This window comes from Mya arenaria, chromosome 11 (genome assembly GCF_026914265.1).
Source record: "Mya arenaria isolate MELC-2E11 chromosome 11, ASM2691426v1".
NCBI lineage: Eukaryota > Metazoa > Mollusca > Bivalvia > Myida > Myidae > Mya > Mya arenaria.
In genome coordinates, this window is record NC_069132.1 from 62015168 (window position 1) to 62023241 (window position 8074).

Sequence of the window (8074 nt, forward strand, 5' to 3'; positions counted from 1 at the left end):
ATTTACCCTTTAGTATGAAAAAGGCAGTTTTCTGATATTTGAATAGCGGTTTTTTATTTAAGCATCTCAATTCATAGTATGTATCAAGTTTCAAAGGAAACCAAATGATTGTAACGATTGTTTTCAAAATAGATTCACACTCTTGATAAACTTCTTTTCCTAGTTTCAACTTTTGAGACTTTTTGATGAGCCTGCACCTTCCCCCTCTTATGCAGTGGCTTCAAGCAATAAAGCTACCAGCTTAAGTTGCACAGCTGGTGAACAAGACTGCTGATAGTCGGCAAACTGCACACTTGATGCCATGATAAATCATGTCCATCGACTTCCAGAATGAAGAAATGACAGCAGCACAGAATTGATTTCAATTGGACCTCTCTGTACTTTCATCACCTTGTTGTAGTCAAAGACTATGTCTTAGTGTGCAGTGCGGGATCTTGAGAAGCTTTCTGCTCGTCTGATGAAGTTAGTTTGGCAGAGTGTGACACTCCTATTTACTCATATGGCTAGACACCTGTGATCTATGTCTTCTTGTGTGTGCCCAACCATCACCTGAAGAGAATTTAGAGGAAGTTAGTGCTTGATTACAAGTCAATGTGACAAAACAAGGTCTTTCATTTATGCCACCAAGAACTAGTATTCCAAGTTTCATAACCCGTATGTTAACTCAAAGCAATTGAGCAGAAACTGTTTGGTAATTAATTTTAAGTCACTGCTTCCACTTATACTGCAAGTAATATTGAACGTGAACCGACTGACCCAAATGCAATTCTAAATAACTTTTATGTGCAGAAACCTTAATCCTATTGACACAAAAGTAATCCAATTGTATGTCTTCACAAAACATTCTACAACAATATTTGTCAATTTAACTCAAAGATTGATTATTGTTTTTTAGTCAGACAAACACAGAGATGGCCCTATATCGCTCACCTGATTTGAGAAAGGATTCTAACTTAGTTATTGTTTGGACACTTACTGAACACTTTTGGTCTGACTTTATAATGCAGCTGGTGAAAATATTTAAAGTCCCTTAATAATGGGCTTACAAAAACATGAAAAAAATGTATTTGTTTAAAAAATACAAATATTTAAGTTTGTATTGAGCAGAATAAAAGGCTTTGCCTAAAATACAACCTTAAAACTATATTTACAAGTAAAACAAAAAATCTACAAATATGTTTTTAGTATCTGGTTTTTGAGAGTGAATGATCAGAAGAAAACATCACACATTCACAATCATATTAAATAATAATGTAGTTTTTTTTTAAATTATATTATATTTCAAAAACACTGCAAAAGACAAGACACTTACATTTCAATTTCTTGATTTAATACAGTGATGATTATCAATTCTTATGAAGGGAGATGGGTCTTACACTCTAACCAGTGCAACTTGCATGTTCTTAGTTGCTCAGTTATTACCTTTCTTAAAATTCTCCTCTTGATCTGAGCCACGCCAAAATGATGGGAGATGCTTTTGTTTTTCCATCAGAATGTATAGCACCTCTGTGTTTCTGTTTGTCTCCTGAAATAGTAAAAGTTTATTAATAATAATAACAATAATAATAATCAGTGACTTTTATTGAAATTATTTTCACCGATTGTGCCTTGCACATTGGGGAACAAAGTTGACTTCTGAGGAGAAGATTTTTCCATATAGACATATAGCAAACAATAGCTCCGCACCCTGGAGCAATGTTTTTTTATGAATCAATATCCAGTGAAGAAAATTCATACAGGGTATTGAAACATATTTTGCTTCAAATGAAGACTTTTAACAAAGATAACTTAACTAGCTCTTCATCATATTAAATAAAAATGAACACAGTCTATGCCGCACACGGAGCCCCGCATTTGATCTTTTACCAAAGTTTGATTGAGAGTTTAGTTTCACATCGACAAGGCTTTACAGGTCTATTAAAGCTGCACTCTCACAGATTGAACATTTTGAAAAAGGTAATATTTTTTATCTTGGAATGAACCAATGTATGCGAAAATGATGACAAAAAAATGTCTTTGAATTCCCGTCAAACATGTCCGAACCGAATTCAAACTATGGATAATCACTGTCATTCACGATGAAATTCAGCACTTCTTGCCCAGTATATATACCCTTACTTTAAGCAGAAGGCAAATTAAAACAAACACATTTGTCCGAAATTTAATCAAACTTTAAATGGTAGTAGGATTGTCATTTGTTCACGTAATTTTCAAGAATCAGGAAGTGGGGAACATTATAAAGCCATTTAACGATACAAACAAGACGATTTTCTATTGAATGTACAATAGTAGTACCGGGGTAATATGCAAATAGTTATTATCTCAAGAAAAGGACATCAAGACCAGTTCATTTACCAGTAGCATCTGACAGTCAATAATGGTTCTGAGTTTAAAGAGCATAATTTCCATTTTATTGTTAGTTTAATCATTATATATTTAACACCAGTTGTGAAGAAGGAGTTATCATTATATAAGATTATATTATCTGGCAGTGGTTGAAAATGTAAAGTGAGACCAGTTTTTTACCTGTTATTGAACAAACTGTTATGTTGGCAGGACTGTCCTCCTCAGCAATGCAAAGAACAGCAATGACTGGCTGGCACTCTGTAAAATGTCGATTAAAACATTTTGTCCAATTAAAACTGTCCCTTTCTAAACAATCCATCAGCAATATATATAAATGAGCTGCGCCATGTGGAAATGTATCTTGGGAAGTTTCCATTCCATGTAATGATGTCATAAAGATGAGCAGAAGACATTACTTACTATGCAGTAAAAGTTCTTACTTTAACAGTCAAGATATCTTTTTTTGAGAAAATTTATCAAAGTGAGCTCTTTTATGTCATGTTTCTAAGTCTTGTACACATCTATGTTACAAATATAAATAATAAACAGGAATAAAATGAGGAGCTGTGTACACACTTATTCCTCCTTATGTACTGTGTAACTCAAGAAAAACAATCCATAATTCTAGTAAATCTCTAGAATTCCCTTACCTTTCTCGCTGTACAAAAATGAATGAGGAGTTGCAAACAAGCAGGGTCATAAAACTTTTGCTATTTAAACTGTACCGCAACAGCAATTTAAAGACAGTGATACTCATTGATGGAATAGGCACTTAGACAGCTACATTTTCTGAGAAATGGAGATCAGACTAAATTCTCCAGAGATATTTTATAGATTATTTGAAATAAAGAACATGTTACAGTGTTTGTGTTATACTTGTTACTTATCCCTGATTTAACACAATCATTACCTTCAAAATGGTGATAAAATAAAAACAAATATACCTTATTAAACACTGTTTACTATCACATCTGTACCCCCCCCCCTTCTTACATACTTAAGCGGCTGTTACCAAAGTAAAGAATGAAAGGTCCACAAGGCCAATTATAAATCATGAACCATGAGAATCCTGTTTACTAATTTGATTTTAAATCACCCAAAAGGCTTTCTACACATAATGGTTCCTAAATTTAAATCTAGTCTCCAAAGGTGTCACAGTTGTGATTTCATTGAAAGACTTGAGATACGTTATTTAAAAAATGACGAAAGGAAAGCTTAAACGCAGAAGTCTGGCCGGGTATATGAGTCTGGAAATAAATACACAAAAGCTCACCATGCTGCTAAGGAGTCTTATATAATTCCCGGCCCCAGTTCAGCTGGAGATGTTGATTCCACACGGCTGGAAAACCGGCCCGGTGCACCCAAGCTTCACCATCGGCAGTATCTGCAAGAGGAGGGTGTAAATCTGGGAAAACGCATTTATAATCAATGAACATGTAAGTGGCTTATAGAACATCTGAAATTAAGTTTAATGAAGGAGACAAAGTTCGGTCTGGGATCTAAACCTGGATTTTGATGCTGAAATTGTAAGGGCCGAATTCAGAACATCCACTCTCACTCACACTCCAACCACATTCCCGTAAGGGACACTCAAATGATCACTTGAGTGGAATATGGGGAGTGACACTCAAGTGATCTGTTCGTATTCACACGCCTCGCTAACACTCCACTTCATCAAGTGAGCAATACAGTATATAATTATACACGTATGTTTACATGATCATATCGGATTATCTGTTTGACTATGGTGATGTTTACATTATACATTGTAAACATATGTTTATTTGAGATTTGAGTACCTTATTGTTAGTTATGGCAACAAACAAATGATAATAAGTGTTATTCTGAAACTGAAATTTACATTTTAAAACAATTGGTTAATAAAAATAAACGTTTTGAGTTGTAAATAACTGTCGCAAAATACGTTTAAATGCATGTTTTTTGTTGTCGTTGTTGTTGCTGTTTTAAATATGTAGCCGTTTTCCATTGTATCACGTAATTTAAATATGTATTCATATATAATCTTGCTTTTGTATTCTACATAAAGCGGTCTTGGGCGTTTGAAAATAATATATGGAAGTTGAAAAAATGGAAGTTGAAAAAATAGCAGATGGATAGAATTAGCGAATGAATCTACTTCTTATGGGGAAATAACACCTCGGAGTGAAAAACAACTCAAGAAATGTAGGGGAAAATGGATGAAGATGACGATAATAATAATAATAATAATAAAAATAATAATAATAATAATAATAATAATAATAATAATAATAATGATGATGTTGATGATGATATGGTGGCGTTGGTGTTGGTGGTGCTGCTGGTGGTGGTGGTGGTGGTGGTGGTGGTGCTGCTGATGATGATGATGAAAATGATAATAATAATAATAATAATAATAATAATAGTAATAATAATCCAGCGGAATGTAGGCTGGAAAATACATATCAATTCCCTTACCACCCTATGAAATGGCCTAGCGGCGTCAAGTTAGCGGCTGGTGGCCTAGCCGCCTCCTGTGACTAGCGGCCTAAAATTGTTTCCTATTCCAAAGCATTTTATATGCGTTCTTTTCTAAAACAATGATAAATTCAATATTAAATGTCGTTTTCATAAATCAACATCCTTTAGCGAATATCAGCATTTCCCCCTTTTCCTGGGCTGCTGGATTGAGCTTTGGGGATTTTTAGGCCGCTAGGCCACCAGGCCGCCAAGTTCACGCCACAACACCGCTCAAGCGTGATGTATTTTGCTTAGGAAAACAATTATTTTAGCATTGTTTTAGAAGAAAACTCATATAAAAATGCTCTGAAGTAGAAAACAATTTAAGGCCGCTAATGTACGACTAAAAACATTGATTTATCATATTTCCCATTTAAACCATTGAACCTTGAAATAGATAACAAATTTAGGCCGCTAGTCCGCTAACCTCACGCCGCTAGGCCGCTAACTTCATGCCGCTAGGATGCTAACTTCACGTACCTTTAGCTGCCTGTCTTTGCAGCCATTGATGAATTGCAAACATCAACATTGCTGGGGGTTCAAGATCATTGCGAAACAAAACAAATATATGATAGGCTCATCCTTTTGAATTTGTTTTGTTTATAGATGGCCACGTTATTGAATGAATATGTACTTCAATGGATTTATCCCGGTCTCTTAAATATTGTCTGGGAACGAGCATGTCCCTTATTTGTTCCAAATATTTGATATATTTCATCTTTTCTACTTGCCTTGTACTTTTTTCACATACACTCATTCAATTCCTATTCACAACCAATCCTCGAGGGCGGTTCAAGTGGCCTAGCCGAGCACTCACAAATGTCCCACTCACGCAAAACACTTGAGTCTCACTCACACCTGTGAATACGGATATACCTTTCACTCGAAAATATCTCGACCGTTAAGTGATTACAGAGGATTAACTCATTGAGTGTGAGTGAGAGTGATTGTTCTGAATTCGGCCCTATGTTTTGTTCAAATGAAGTATAAACTTACAGTGAGTACAGAGATATCTTGAAGTCCAGATTTATCGCTTACCTGAAGTTCGTAGGGCTACAATTGAGAGCTTTTCTGTAAATTGCAGGAACTGTCCCCATAACCTATTGTCTGTTAGGGGAATGGTGGCTTAGGTGATTGGTGGTACCACTCTGCATTTCTTATCCACACAAAACACAGTGTATCTGAAGATGACAGAGAATGGCCATGCTCTTATGAAAGCTATCCTAGAAATACGCCGTTATGAGTGTATCAGATGACATTTCCACACAGAAATTGTGAGGCCTCCAATACAGCAGTACTGACATCAATGACGAAAACATATATCTGTCATGGAGCTATGCTGGTTCTGTGCATCAAAACCACTGCAACTGGGCAATTCACTAGAAACATCTTTTCAGAAAAGAAACAACCAATACTGGGTAGCCTTTGTCACCCAGTGAACACCCAGAGCATCTAGTTACTTTGAGCATCTATTTACTTAGAAGTTGCCACATTAAGATCTCAAATTAACAAAAAAGTGTATCCGTAAGCTTTCAAAGACTGAACGAAGTGCAACTTTGAGGGGGGCTGCGAGCAAATATTGTCAAGGGCAGAAATCTCGCAGAAGTTTGAAAAAGATTATGCAAAGCTCTAGCTTGATGATTTTGGCCCAATTTCAAATTGTTACTCAGTAACACGGCGGCGTAAATTTAATCAAACATCAATATAGTTACACGGGAAAATAAGAAATAGCTTTTAAACTAACATTTTATGGCAGAGTGTCTGCTGACGGTCCAGTATGCCAACCAGGACGGAGAATATGTGAAGCATGCACATACACACCTTTACAGCCCAACATTTGGTTATGGTTTCACAGTTATTCATTTACACAAACTCGCAATCAATCAATCAATCAATGCACACCCACCTGGAAAGGTACGACATCCTTTGGAAGAGATGAATCTTGCAGTCTGGTAGACGGTTGCTGACTTAACTTTATTATCCCAAGCAGCAACTGCAATTAGATAAACATGTTGATGTTCGCACTAAAACAAAGCTTAGTATTGAGTAAAATTAAACATGCAGCCTGTTGGCTGGGGTAACATATCTAAATCCCCAAATGGATGATCTGATCCCAGCCAACAGATCAGCGAAACACGAATTGTATTGCGTGTCCAGGGGGGGTGGGTCCCAAGGATATCTTGACGCAACTTACCATAGCCGCCTTGCGTGGGGGTGGGTCCCAAGGATATCTTGACGCAACTTACCATAGCCGCCTTGCGTTTTTGTTCACAAAGCCGGCACACACAGTTCATTCTCAGTTTGCATGTTGTGTACTGAAAAGTTCCAGTTTTCCATGACACTCGCAATAAACCTATCCATGAATTAAAACAAATTAACAAATAACTACCAGGTAATTATGGAAATATAAATGTCATTTTTTACTTGATTGATAAATACAACTTATATTGCAGTCAAACTGGATAAATATCAGAAAAATGTGTCCTGTTCCAAAGTGTGTTTTGAAGTTGCAGACAATAGTCCAAAGACCAAGAATTTAAGTGTTTAGACAGGGGCAGGCAAATCTTAAAAAAAAAATTTAAAATTTAAATAAAACTAAAATTGTACAAACCTTATATAAATCATGTGTACACTTGAAAATACATACAAGGATACAATGTACACAAAATCAAACGCTACCTGAGAGAATCATTTTTTTTCAAGAACTACTTGAAGGGGTACTGTGACCCCCAAGCATTTCGTTGTGGGCGGACACCTTTAAACCTCTTTCCCACACATGAAACACATCTTATGTTTTGTCAGTGCCGGTTTTGATGACCAGTATAAATCTAAAAGCAGTTTTTCTGCCAATATTTACCCAAATGATTTGATTCTGAAATCTGACCCCTTACATTCCTTAAATATTCACAAAGAGTTAAGTTCAAATTTAAGCAACAAAAATCACATTCAAGCAGAATAATTTCAAGCAAAAATGAGCAAGAAAATAGAAACCAACTGAATTGTATTTTCAAATGTTCCATCCGTGTTTGTTCGTTATCTTTTTATGATTCAAATGGTAAAAAAATGGTGCAAAATTAATGTGAGAAGCTCTGAAGAAGAAAACTGATATTTTAATAGAAATAGTGATGAAATCACTGACATTATGTTTACTTAGCATCTAAAGCAACATGCCAACCAGACCTACCAGTATGCTAATCTATATTTAACTGCTAAATTTTAAAAACCCTAA

At 35.6% G+C, this 8074-nt stretch overlaps 1 long non-coding RNA gene across 1 annotated transcript; it reads right to left on the bottom strand.

Annotated features, from left to right (window-relative positions):
• Nucleotides 1-479: 479 nt before the first annotated feature.
• On the bottom strand, nucleotides 480-6982 carry LOC128208093 (uncharacterized). Its single transcript, XR_008256839.1, has 6 exons — nucleotides 6752-6982; nucleotides 5884-6026; nucleotides 3620-3730; nucleotides 2527-2604; nucleotides 1423-1525; nucleotides 480-549 (listed from the first exon to the last, which is right to left on the bottom strand). It is a non-coding gene; the product is annotated as an uncharacterized LOC128208093 (long non-coding RNA).
• Nucleotides 6983-8074: the final 1092 nt, after the last annotated feature.